Source organism: Meriones unguiculatus, chromosome 1 (genome assembly GCF_030254825.1).
Source record: "Meriones unguiculatus strain TT.TT164.6M chromosome 1, Bangor_MerUng_6.1, whole genome shotgun sequence".
NCBI classification, from domain to species: domain Eukaryota; kingdom Metazoa; phylum Chordata; class Mammalia; order Rodentia; family Muridae; genus Meriones; species Meriones unguiculatus.
The window spans coordinates 183,317,562-183,330,993 of record NC_083349.1 but is presented as its reverse complement, the minus strand read 5'-3'; the positions used below and the strand labels follow the sequence as shown (position 1 = coordinate 183,330,993).

Here is a 13,432-nt window from a genome sequence, read left to right as displayed (position 1 = left end):
ACAGGGAAGACTGGGATATTCTTCTAACCTTTCAGAAGCTGAGATGTGAGTAAAACAGACTCTACTTTCCAAACAAAAAGTGTGTTTACAGGCAGCAGATGTAACAGTCAGTCAAGAAGGGGGAAAAGATACCGCTCTTACATCAGGAAAATTCTCTAAAATCCCGGAGCCAGTTTTCCATCTACAAAATGGGGGCAGTACTTAACAGCTACCCCATAAAGTTGTTATACACACAAAGCAGTTAGCACTGTGTTTAGCTTCTCATCAAACTAAACAGATGCTAACTGCTACTACTAGCATCACCATCACATGGTCATCATCATTACTGCCACTTCTGCCACTACCCTCACCACCCTCATCATTTCTCTAGACCACAAATCCACACACATTTGTTAAGGCATTATCACGTGTGGGAGCAGGATATGCAAGAATGCAAGCTCAGGATTTTTGCTCCTCAGGAGCTCTCTACGTAGCTGGCATGTATCAGCTTCGGGTGGCTTCTTCATCCGTGAAGAAAGGTTGTCACATCAAGAAGTAAAGGTCAAAGATAAATGCTACTTAAAAAAAAAAAAATCAAGGCAGCATAAACAGAAGTACAATTAGAATAAATGGAGGATTTCCACCTGCTATCACATTTCTTCTGAAGGATCCTTTCTTGGCAGGACACAGTGGGGAAGTGTGATGGGGTGTCTAAGATGGCTTAAAGCCAAATCCACCTAGAAATAGAGCAGCCCCTGGCAGAGGATAAGAGCGTAAACTAGAAGAATAAGGGGAAAGATTATTAGAGGCGCTGATAAACAGAATGCCTAGTGCTTGCAGAGCAAACCCAAATGAGACTTGACCTTGAGCTCTAAGAACCTGGGAATGAACCTTGCTGTGAGGACTCAGGGCCCGTGTAGCAGGAAGGAGTGAGTGGGACTGTACTGGGAAGTGTGGAGGGCTGAGTAAAAGGTGGTCAAAAAAACAATGAAGGGTGTTTACTGTTTTTCCTCTGTGATTACTGTGACAAACAAAAAATTCAGAACCCAGCAGGAAGGAATGGGTTATTCCAAGATGCAAGCAAGGAACAAGGTGACTGGAATTCCTGCCAATCAAGCCCGCTTTCCCAGGTGGAATTGATGGCCCTGCATAACAGTGAACAGAAAGCAGGACACCAAACACCATATGTTTGTAGGGTAGACGCATCAGCTAAGGAAATTAAAGAAAAATTACGCTGGGAAATATGAGTGGGAAACAGTGTTAAGCCATGAGGCTTGCCTTTAGGAGTCCAGAATATCAAACAAGATCTTTCTGGGGGAGGGAGGGGTTTCTTCTGTCTGCAGGGAGTTTATTAGTAACACAAACAAGATTCTTCAACCCACAGAAGGTGCATGTGCAGAGGCTGCAAGCTGACAGGCACCAGTCCCTTTGGAAACCAACTTTGAAGCTCCCGAGACTTAAAGCTGCCTCTAATTCCATCCTGTTCTAATAAGACAGTTTCTGTAGAAATAACGATTGGCTTTGATTTTTACTTCTTCATGGAAGTCCTAAGGCCAGTATTTTCTGAGAGGAGGTTACTATACTCACAGTAGCCTTTATGTAAGGTGAGTGGAAGCTGAGGAGAGAAGCATCATTTTGCATTTTAAAAACTAAGGTAGTGGGATACGAAGTGAATAAAGTGTAATTAATAAAAAATTTTAAAAAACATTAAAAAAACTAAGGTAGTGACAGCATCAAGTCAATTTTTAAAAGATACATTCTACACATTCCTAATTATTACTTTAAAATGGTGTATTATATGACCAGCCCATTTACCATGTCACCACGGAACAAGCCACTCAAGGTAAACTTGCCATCTGTAAACTTTTGCCCTTGCTGTGCTGCTCTGAAAACTCATGATAGTATTGTCAATATTATAGAGTTATTATTTTTTTAATTATTAAGATCAGTGTGTCTGGCTGGAAAGATGGCTCAGCGATTACTGCCTGTTCTTCCAGAGGTCCTGAATTCCGTTCCCAGCAACCACATGGCAGATCACAACCATCTATGAGGTCTGATGCCCTCTTCTGACTCGTATGTGTGTATGCAGATAGAATATTGTATACACAATAAATAAATTAAACTTGAAAAAAAATTAAACATCTCAGAAAAACTTCTAGCTATGCTAATATGGTTGTAATATCAATAAAAAATTATGTGATGATGAAATATTTGGCTGAAAGACATCAAAGTGCTTTGGCTGATGGTGGTGGCCCAAGAATGTGATTCTTAAAAAAAAAAAAATCACCAATAAATTATACAGGTCATCTGGATGGCAGTTATATTAAACAGAGCCCTATACTTTGAGGCACTATAGATGGCTGTAATGGGATAATAATGACCTATTTATTTGAGGCAAAGGACTTGAGTGACAGCAAGGAAAATACAGTATGTATGTCAGTACTCTACTGCCTGAAGCCTTTATGTAAAAATGATTTCTGCTCAGGTCCTCCAATATGTCTTCCAAACGGAAGGGTACACACTATGGTTTGATAAATTTCCCCCTTGAAATGGATGTTGAGACAATTAGGTTGTCACAAAATGCAATCTCATGTGTAGCAAAAGAGAAACATGCAACTTTGGTATCTTCTTTAAAGACTGCATTAAAAACCCCTTCAGAGTCTTCTAAAACTCAATTAGCTGACATACTGTCAACACAGAAACAGTACATGTTCTGGAGAAAAGAAATCAAACAGGTACAATATCTAGCCATTAAAGGAGGCTGTTAACAGCCAGGTAATTTATTTAAGGGCGGAGCAGTGGCTGGCATGTGTAGACATTTTCGACCACTAATTGGTATACTTGGATGAAGTTTGGGAGACAGAATCAAACTGAATTTTAATTTATAGCAGAGATTGTTGTGGTATAGGGGTGCTTTTGATAACTTTCAGATATTTTTTTTTTCCCTTAGCATAGATCTATTTATTTGTTTGTGTGTGCATATGGAGGTCAGAGGATGACATTCTGGAGTCAGTGATTTCCTTCTACCATGTGCATTCCAACCTTTGCCCACTGAGCCATCTTGATAGCCCTGTGTTTGTTTTCCAGATAGTCTTGCTGTGGGGCCCTAGCTAGGCACTGGCTATATAGCATAGGCTAGCCTCAAACTCACGGTAGTCTTCCTCCTTCATATAGACATGCCCCACCACACCTGGATAACTTTCAGACTGGATAATTTTCAGAGTTGCTCCATATCCCTGAATCAAAAAGAGCATTTCTTCATGAGCAAGACTCTCCATTAAATCAGACACTTCTTGGATAGTTACAGTGACGAGAAAGCTTATTTTCTTCAAAAGGTAAAACTTACTTTGATGACTAGTAGTGAGCATTATTATAGCCCCTTGTTAGGACTGGTATAGGGACCTTATTAGCTGTTTTCAATTAATATAATCGCTTTAGACTCTTTTTCTAAAACCCTATTTTGTTAAACATTTCCTTTAGATGGTATTGCATAAAATGCTAGGCTCCACCGAGTCCATTCAATCAGCAATATGTCCTTACAGGAGTGACAAGTAACAGGATCTCAAAGGCAGAAGTGAAAGTGAGAACCAGGAAGAAGAACTAAGGTGTCCCCAGTGCTGGGTGGGCTGCTGGCTGCCTTCCCCTCTCCAGTCTTCCTGTGTTTTCAGTGTCTCTGGCATAAAGACTGGACTGTGACTGTTTTGGGGAAGTTGTCTGGTCTGATTCTGCTAAGTGGCTGAGCTGAGCTGGTGTTAGAACTTGGTTCTGGAAGACAACCCCACCCCTATCCCTTACCCTGACCCTGCTTACCAGCCAACATCCCAGGATTGGTTGCTAAGGTCCCTTGGACAATGCCTTGAAAATTTTACTTGTTTTTAAAGAGCGTTATTTCCTTATGACCAACTTGTGATTTTTTTTATTTCCATAATTTATCCTGAGCACAATTACACACTTCAAGATGAGAGAGAGTCTGTCCTGAATGTAAAAGACCTGTTTACTGCTGCTTCCTCTTCCTTTCGGCACTCGGAACACTCTACCTCTGGAGAAAGCCTTTATTTACCAGGGCACTGTGGGCACTTACCAGTGCCCAGAGCTCTTGCCATTGCTGCCTGGCTGTTAACAAATAAAACTCTTCATTTATACTGGCGGAGCTCCACAGTTCAGCACATAATAAAAGGACAAGTCAGAGTTAAAACGGACTTCAGTTTATGCCCTGGTAGCTTTGGCAACTGCCACCTACCCACACACACAGAGGTGAAACATGACGCTTAGCTGGGAGGGTAGTTTGATCAGGAGTAACTCAGAAAGCTTGCTCCATCGGCAGTGAGCAGAGATATTCCTAGCAGGAATATCTGGCTCTAACCCTGCTCTAGGAAAAGATGAACCCCCCAACATTAACTTTGCAGGGCTGCTCTCTAAACAAAAGGCACCCAAGCCCCAAATGAGGAGGGCTAAAAGAAAACCCACCCTAATGATGACAAACTAAGTGAACACTTAAAAGTCCTTGAAAGTGTACTTCTTAAATTCTCTTTGCATGTAAGCATGAGCATGCAGGTGTGGAGGCCAAAGGAGGATGCCAGGTGCCCTGCTCTGACACTACCTTACTCCCTGGATACTGGGGTTCCTACTGAACTTGGAGTTCACCATGCTTTTGCTAGGGTGGTGTTCAGTGAGCCCCCAGGACTCCTTGTCTCTCCCTAGGCCCCACCACTAGGGTAACAGGCACAAGCAACCATGGCCAGCTTTTATGTGGATGATGAAGATTTAGGCTCAGGTCCTCATGCCTGACCAGCAAGCACTCTTTCCCACCATCTCCTCAGGCCCAGTTCTGGAAGCGTTACAGGAATCAAAGAGTCAGGATTATACATTCTTATTCTTCAAGAGTCATCAGCATTTAAAGCTTTCAAAGAAACAAAACACCTCCGTGTCTTTAGATAGCTTATTTTTGACTGCTACGGAAGCCTCATGCGACAAGTCCTGGCTTGTTATCTGTGTTCACTTCTATTGGGTCCTATTTTTCCTAACTCGATTAATGATGTACCCAATTCGGAAGAGGGTCCATCCTGATCAGGTGAAACTATTATTAACAGCAAAGGCACTACAGCTAAAGTTTCCAAGAGCCAGAAGAAAGATGAGTATGTTCCAGAAAAAGGAATTAAAAAAAAACCCGTAAGATTCTGTTGAAACCCAGAGGGAGAAATCTTTCTAACTGCGTGTGTTCCCTCAAGTCACCGTAAACACAGTGTGCACTACAAATCATTAACAAAGCCATTAAGATTTGATTTCTATCTAAGCAATTATTGTCAGCATATTTTGTACATTTCCTTTAAAAGACTCAATCCTATCTTTCAATTCATTAAACTGTTCCCTACATTTACAGAGTTTTATATCAAATCAGAAACCTATTTGAATTAATAAGAATTACAGTAAAAGTAATTTGAAAATAAATTATTTGAAGTTCAAGCCACGAAAGCTTTTGATGAAAGAATTCAGTCCCATTTAAACATGACAGTAACATTTTGAGTCAGACACATACTGATGAGGGACAGGGAAAGCCAAGTCCCGAAAAAAGTTCCATCAACCAGGGATTAAAGGTTAAGGGGATGACCTCTTCAAAACAAATACATTTAAAAAAATTTTTTTAAAGGGAGTAACATTCCAACCTTAATGAATACTTGAATATTTACTTAAAATCCAAAGCAATCAATCTGTCTGTGGCTTACAACGCTTCTGTTAACCTTTTTGATCCTCACCCATGTTTTTCTGTCCCCAAAAGTAAAACTGAAATGTTGACTGTCTGCTCCAAGGACCAGTTCCAGCTTCTTAACGGTCAAAACAATTATGACCATGAGCTTATAGACAAACAGCAACTGAGTGGGTAAAGATCCCTGACACTGACCCAAAAAAGAAACTAAAGAAACTTTACAGAACAACTCTTCTTCACGAGCCAGGCCCAGGGTGAGCACCAATGCCTCCAAGAGAACATGGCAGATGATCTGCTGGAGTCCGCAAGGAGGGCCCCTGCTTGCCTGTTTCTAAATAATATGCATTGACCCGTTTCTAATTATGAAAGTAATATATGCTCATGTTTTGCTCTTGCTCTGAAGGCTTTGCTAATGTTTTAGGTGGTATTCCTAAGGTTGTGTCCTATGCATAGAGGTGCCCAGACACTCCTAAGTATCTACTGCTCTTTAATTACTGTTGTGTCACCTGAGCTTATAGAAGGAAAGAAAAAAAATATCCAATTTTCTCTAATCTCCTTTTATAATCAGTAAAAGGTGAGGCAAATTTCTGAACGGCGAGTTAAAGAGTAATCTTCCTTGGTGCTAGTTTTACTTCAATTAAAATTGTTGATTTCCCCTGAATACAAAACAAAAAAATATCTGACACAACATTAAGCTATTCATGAATATTCTGTATACATATTCTTGTTTAGTTGGCTAATGGCAAATTAACGCTCTCTATTTTAGCTTAAACACATAGTATAGGTATGTTTGATTAGCATTGAATTCCAAAAGCTGATTACCATGCATGCTTTGATTATGTAATTACATAATAGAGTATAATGGCTCCTTTGGAGTCATTATGATCTATATGGCAAATATGTTTCAGTTTTGCTATAGTTTAAATACATGCTGAGATGACAGCTCATAACAAGGTTCCACTTTTCAGTCTTATCAGCTAAATGGGCATTTCCTCATTCATCCTAACATCTCCTTGACACCAATTAAGGCCTATTGTGGCAAGCTGCATAGACTTTTGAGAAATTCCTTTTGTTTTCTTGGCATTAAAAAACAGATATTAAATTTAAAAGCTATATTAAGCAAAGGGCCTGTTTTCTGGGTTTTCCCACCCCTTTTCCCTTTTTTTTTTTTTTAAGGCTGAAATTCCATCCTTCATCCACCCTCTGAAAGGTCTGCGGGGACTCACACCTAGTTCATTAATCACAGCTCAGACAACCACAAGGGGGTTAAAGATGGAATTTCACCTTTAACTCCAAAATGCAAGGGAAGGGAGCACAGCAGAGAATACAGATGCTCATGGAGGTGGCTCGTCACAATGCATGCAGCTCAGGCCTCCCTGAACATGAGCCGCACCAAGTGACACAAAGCCTTGATTCTGCAAATCGCCTTTCTCCTGTCTCCTTATTTTGAAGTTCCTTGGGGTGGGGGAAGCTATGAACCAGCACAGCAAGCTCTCTCCTTCACAGCCCTGCACTGGGGTTCTGATAGATCTAAGGCCAACACATCTTCCAGAGTGAGGAGATTTTTGATAATTCTATCCTGACCTTACAAACTGCAAAGTATTCTGGTTTTAAAATAGGAGAAAAGTTACTGTAAGGAATTATGTAAAGTTTTTCTTGTCCCCATGAAACTCTTTAATCTCAGCTACAAGAAGAGTTATTTCTGCTTTTCCCTCCCAGGGGAATGATCCTTATGCCATGCCAAACTAAAGGTGACCGGAGTCTCAACTTTAAAGATGAATACACACCAGCTATTTTTAACATCTCCTCTATTGGTTTTCAGCATGGAGGGTGAAGAACAGAGGTCAGGCGCAGTACAACGCACATTTACATGGAATGGGCATCTCTTTTGTGAGAGGAAACATTGATTAGACACATGAAAACTCTTTTCAAGGAAGATGGTGACAAAGAAAGTACTCAGAGCATGGGTGTGTGTGCTGTTCCAATTTCAACCACTACGTTAGCTTTCTTCCTTTTGAAAGACTCCAGGTTCAATAACTTTCTAATCAGGGCCTACACCACTAAAAAGGCCAAGCCAATTATGTTGCTTAAGGTCTAAGCTTGTCTGATCCCCAAACGGAGGAGTTGTGGGACACCACATTGAATGTGTCTACAGAGTGGTACCAGCCACAAAACCTGAAGGTTTGGATTAGCTTTTCGTTTAAAATGCAACTATCAAAGAAAGTAACAGCAAAAAAGAAACAAGAATCTAAAAACCAACGATAAACATTACTAATGATTGCTGAAAGGGGAGAAGCATGGACTTCTTTCTCCCCCTCTGTCCACTCTACTGCTGAACAGCTTGTATGGCTTTGTCCTTGAGCAACACTGTAACATATTTTGTTGTGGTTTGGACAGAATATTGCCTAACCCTGAAGAAAAACTCTCCCCACTGGGTAGGCTTTATGAAAATTAAAATAGATGGAGAAAAACAGAGCCCCAGAATGGAGTTTTATTTGCTTGGGAGATGGCATTGAATTCACCTTGTGAAAGAGTCCTTTTAAGCCTGTTAAATCTGCTTAGAGGCTCTTGGGAGAAGGAGGGTGGCTCTTAAAAATATTAATTAAAAAATAACCACAGTCATCCAACTTGGACTTTGGAGAAGAACAATCTGAAGACAGAAGCTTTTTATAAAACTAATTGTGTTGGCAGAGCAAGTGATTTCTCCTCAATGGGCTCGATTCTGCGATGCGCGTTTATGGCGAAAGAAGAAAGGACAGTGTTAGATGGCTCTGCCTCAGTCCAACTCAAGGCTGGCTGCTATGCCAGCATTTCAAAACGCATTATGCTTCTTCCAGAAAAAGTGGAGCTGTGTTGAAGGCCAACTGTTGATCGTCTATGTTAGCCACTTTGCTAATGAACTGATAATAAGATATATTCCACACCCTGGTACTGTTAAGTGATGGTTCTTCAGATCCAGAGCGTGCTGTCCAAAAGAAAGGGTCCATGGGGGAGAAAAATCACAAGCCAAAAGGAGTGAATGGTGTAGCGAGCAACTGAGAGTAGATGGAGCACATCTTAGGAGGTGGTTTTTCGGCCCCAGATTAGCTGACGCGTGAGATATAACAGGAAATGGCTGTTTTCATTCAGGTAACAGAACTAGCTCCATTTCGGAAGCCACAGCTATCAACAATGGAAACATGGGGCTTGTATGACTGAGATCCAAATTACTAGTTAAAACTCTTATCCATCACCCAAAGGCAAAGCATTATGTTTTACTGTTCCTGTATGGATTTTCCTCATACCCAGAAAAGAACTTGGTGGCCAGCTATTTAGTATATACAGCACAAGCGCCACGGCTGGGCTACAATAGAAATACAATGGTAAATTTTCCTAACTAAATAAAAAGCACAGTCTTCAAGAGCGTGGACGTGGCTGCCTGAAACATGCCTTTCTAGACCCCTAACCAGTAAGCATAGCAGAGATGGACACTGCTCAACAATTGCCCTTAGTAGTTATACCTCAACAAAATTCTTTAAATTACTGTAGAACTCCAGCCTCTACTCTTAATGGAGATAGCAGACGGATTTCCCCTTGCTATTGAACACCCAACTTGATATAATTTTTCCTTTAATAAAAGGGGACCATGACTGAACTTATGTTACTTTTTGCCTCGACTCACTAAAAGCTGAAGTTTTTTTTTTTCCTTATGTTTGCCTCTAGGGGGTTAAAAGATTAACAATTAGTGTAAGATATTTAAAATATCACAAGGTTACAGCATGGAACTGTAATTCTACACATATACAGAAGAAAAGGGAATGAGCTGCTGTTCTTTATGTCTAGAGGCATGGAAACCAGATGATTTTCTTAAAGTGCTTGTTACCATTAATGTTTCAGCATCAAGACAACTCCCACTATTATCTAGAGGGGCCATTATTTAAGCCATCTGCATAGAATCCAAAGCTAATTTATTTTTAAAGTGTTTTCAATGTTTTTTTTTTTAATTCTGTATTATCTCATTTAAACCTCACTGTATGTCCATGTGGTTTGCTGTCTTCTGAATGTACCTCATAGGCACACAAGGAAACTAAGAAGTGGTTGGACCAGATCCAGTCTGTTTAACCCTAGATCTGCTGCTACTAACAATCACAGATCAGTGAAGTAGTTAAAAGGACATTCATTACATTTTATGATGATAAAAGAATGCAGAGAACTAATGGAGGACTCTACGACATCTCATTTATGAGTCAGGAATCAAAACCAAACAACATGCCCCACATAGAAGGGAATCTGAAGCCCAGCTGCCCATCTATCAGCAATCGCTGCTCCAGTGTGCAATACTGATAAAATCAGCCCCACCGCCAGGGCCCACAAATCAGGTCTTCAGTATTTAGAGGAAGACATCTGTTCTGCAGACTGATCCAGGCCCAGCAGCTCAGTCTTCAGTCCTTTACAGTACCTGCTTCAAGGACATTCATTAGTATCGACAGTTTATGTGACCAAAATATGGCTGTAATAGCAGTCTCTCTCTACATCTTTTTGTTCATTTTCTTTTCCTGCCAGCAAGAACCACTGAAAACCTTCCAAATTTAAAACTTTGAGCTGACAGGACAAGCAGGTATGGCTATCAGTTAGAGCACATCAGGGAGTGAATGTAAGCTTCAAATGGCATTACTCCAGACACAGAAAATGCGGACCCGGGAGGAGAGAGATGTTTCATATTCTTATTCTAGAGAGTGTCCTGAGTGTGTGTAATGTGGTTTGTTCGAGAAACAGCTGTAACTCCATGATAATCATCATGCTGAATAATGCTGCGATATCGAACTTATGCCTCCTACCAGGATTCCAAGCAGCTTTGGATTATTACATGAAACAACAATTTCTTAGCTGGAAAATTGGCCCTTATTGGTGAGTTATTCACTGTGTCTTCTGTCAGTTGGAAAGCGAGTGGTGGGTGATTTATGCTTCAACCTCTGGGTGCTTGAGCTGCTGTTGTCAGCTAAGTCTGAAGGAAACATGTTGGACTCTGGGAGCTCTGCTCAGCCAGAGTTGGATGACGGAATTTCGTAAGGAGAGGCAGCAGCCCAAGGAGCTTCCTTCCAGATTCTACTCCCAGGCTTGCTGATTGCCCGGTGCCAAGCCCATGTCAGGCAGAGATGCACAGTAACGATCCAAATTGGTGCCATTATACAAATAACTTGATTAGTATCATCCAAGTGTGGGCTGCTGATTAATCATCACTGAAATTAGAGATAAGTGATAAGGGCATTCATTACTCATGACTTGTTTTTCAGGAGTAAGGGGGCAGCAGAGGAGAAGGGAGAAGAGCATTAGACTTGGAAAACAGGGATCCTTGCTATGGTTCGGAGATTCCTGGTGATGGAAATCTACAATTCTGAATTTCCCTACATTTTTAAACTGGGTAAACGGTATCTTTCTAACAGGGTTATAAGAAGACTTTTGTGTATGTGTGTTATAGAAAACACAACTCTGAAAAATGCTTAATAAAGGATTATAATAGTCTTCAACTGTCTCTTTGGTCATCATCACCTCCATGACTTCCATCTACATTACTAAGACCTTTCTAACACCCTCAAAATCTGTTGGATTCTTTAAGCTGTAGAAGTTTCGATGTTGTTCATCTATTTTAATTTCTTTTCCTGTTATGATGTTTAGAACACTGAGTGAAGCACTTAAAGGAGAAAGGGCTACTGTGCCTACGGTTGCGCAATCCATCACAGTAAGGAAGTCACGGCACTGGGGCTTGAAGCAGCTGGTCACATCACATCCAGTCAGGAATCAGAGAAAGGAATGTGCACAAGCCAGAATTTGCACTGTCATTTTATACAGCACAGGATCTCCTGCCTAGGAAACAGCCCTGCCCATAGTTAAGATGGGTCTTCTCACATCCATCAATGAACAAAACAAGAAACTGCCCTATAGGTATATCCAGAAGTGATTTTAGATAGATCCTGTCAACCATCACCTCACACTATTATAAAATTAACTGAAAAGCAGAGAGCAAATTTAAACATCTTTATTGAAAAGCATTTATGTTAAAACTACATACTAACTGTTGTATATATGAAAAATATAAGGCAAGCAGCATATGTAGAGAGAGGGCCTACACTGGAATTAGACTCACTGTACAGCTATCAATAAAGATTTTGATATGGGCTCCCTCTGTTTCTGGATCAGCTCATAGTAAGTCCAGAGAGCAATTTCATTTTTTTTCAGGAGAAGGGTAGAGAGCATTAAGTTGGCAATACAACACAACAACTTCTTTGGTAAACTTCTCAAATAACACCCCAAATACCTGGCATACTAACGGGGCATGATATACAAAAGTTAGAGCAGGCATAACTCATTTTTTCTAAATGTCAAATGAATGTGACACTAAAAGCAATGAAATGAAGCAAAAAGTCCTCAACACTTGCAAACTGCCCACTTCTTTTGTTCTGTTTTTCAACGCAGGAAGGACCTCATGAAATACTGAAATAGCAGCAATGGCTAACCCCTCTCTAACTCACCTTAGCCTGTTAGGCTTCTGTTCTTCCTCGCCAGTGTTGGCTGGCACTTCCCACATATAATTTCCTACTTTCTTACTAAGTGCGAGAGCTTGGGATAAAGCTACCAGTTGTTGAGACCTTTCCTTCTTGCTAATAAGCTCCTATGTATATCTAGGATGTCTGAGGTTTCTAGAAATGTAACATTCACTAAATGCTGCTCTCCCATGGCATGTGGGGTTGTAATCATCCCCCTTCATCTGACGCTGGGAGGAAGAAAAGAGCACAGTCAAAATTTAATAATAATACATGATTTAGCTTGACAATTATACTCTGACACTAATAGATATTCTTAGGCAAAAATATACCCTTTGAATGTAGGAGCAAACCAATACATAATTGGCATCTCACACTAGTTTGCTATTGACATTAGTTTCTTATTTTGTGACTGGGTCAACCCTGCCCCCATCACTAATCTATTCATAAAAGCAGAAAATCTGACCTTGGAGGAAGCCCCACCCATCCAGAATTTTTGAGTGGAACCAAAATGCTTTGTGTGGTGAGGTTACAGTGCAAGTTTGTGTGCAGGGCGTGTGTGCATGCAGCACAGAGTCAGCCTTGTGTGTTATTCCCCAGAAGGTACCTATGGGTTTTGAGACAGGGTCTCTCACTCACTCACTGGCGTGGAGTTCACTATGTTGCTCAGGCTGGCTGGCCAGTAGGCTCTCACTCAGCCTCCATAGTGGTGGGATAACAAAAAGGTTGACACCACCACCAGCTTTTTTATATAGGTTCTGTGGTTCTTGGGTTGGGCGCCTGTGCTTCTGCTTCTTGACTTCTGATGCCAGTAAGCTGTACACACGTCAGTCTCACTCTGCTTTGTGCTTATTGTTCCACTTGCTTACAGGGTGCTGTCCTGCATCTGTCTTCCACTGCCTTAGCGCTACCTCTGCCCTGAGCAGCTAGACCATAGCCAGTTGCCCTTTAAGCCTCAGGTTTCCCCACATGGAAATAGAACACAAAAATGTCTCTTTTGCTAGGTTATGTTAAGAACCAGTAGATACTCATTTGAAGATTTGAGCCCAGTTTAGGGATTAATATAGCAGTGAGTGTGACATGAGTTGTGCACACACAAATTACTTAATATTATTTTAATTAAAGTTCCTTATTCCTGTGTATCCCCAAGTAAAAACTTTAACTATTTACCTATACTATTACTTTAAGTGTTTCACTAGTTTCTTATTTTTTTTTTTAATCCCTAAAA

At 40.7% G+C, this 13,432-nt stretch overlaps 1 protein-coding gene across 6 annotated transcripts in view; it reads right to left on the bottom strand.

Moving 5' to 3' along the window:
• Cadm1 (cell adhesion molecule 1) overlaps positions 1–13,432 on the bottom strand; it is a 322,638-nt gene that overhangs the window by 65,577 nt on the left and 243,629 nt on the right. The gene's annotated exons all lie outside the window — the stretch shown is intronic.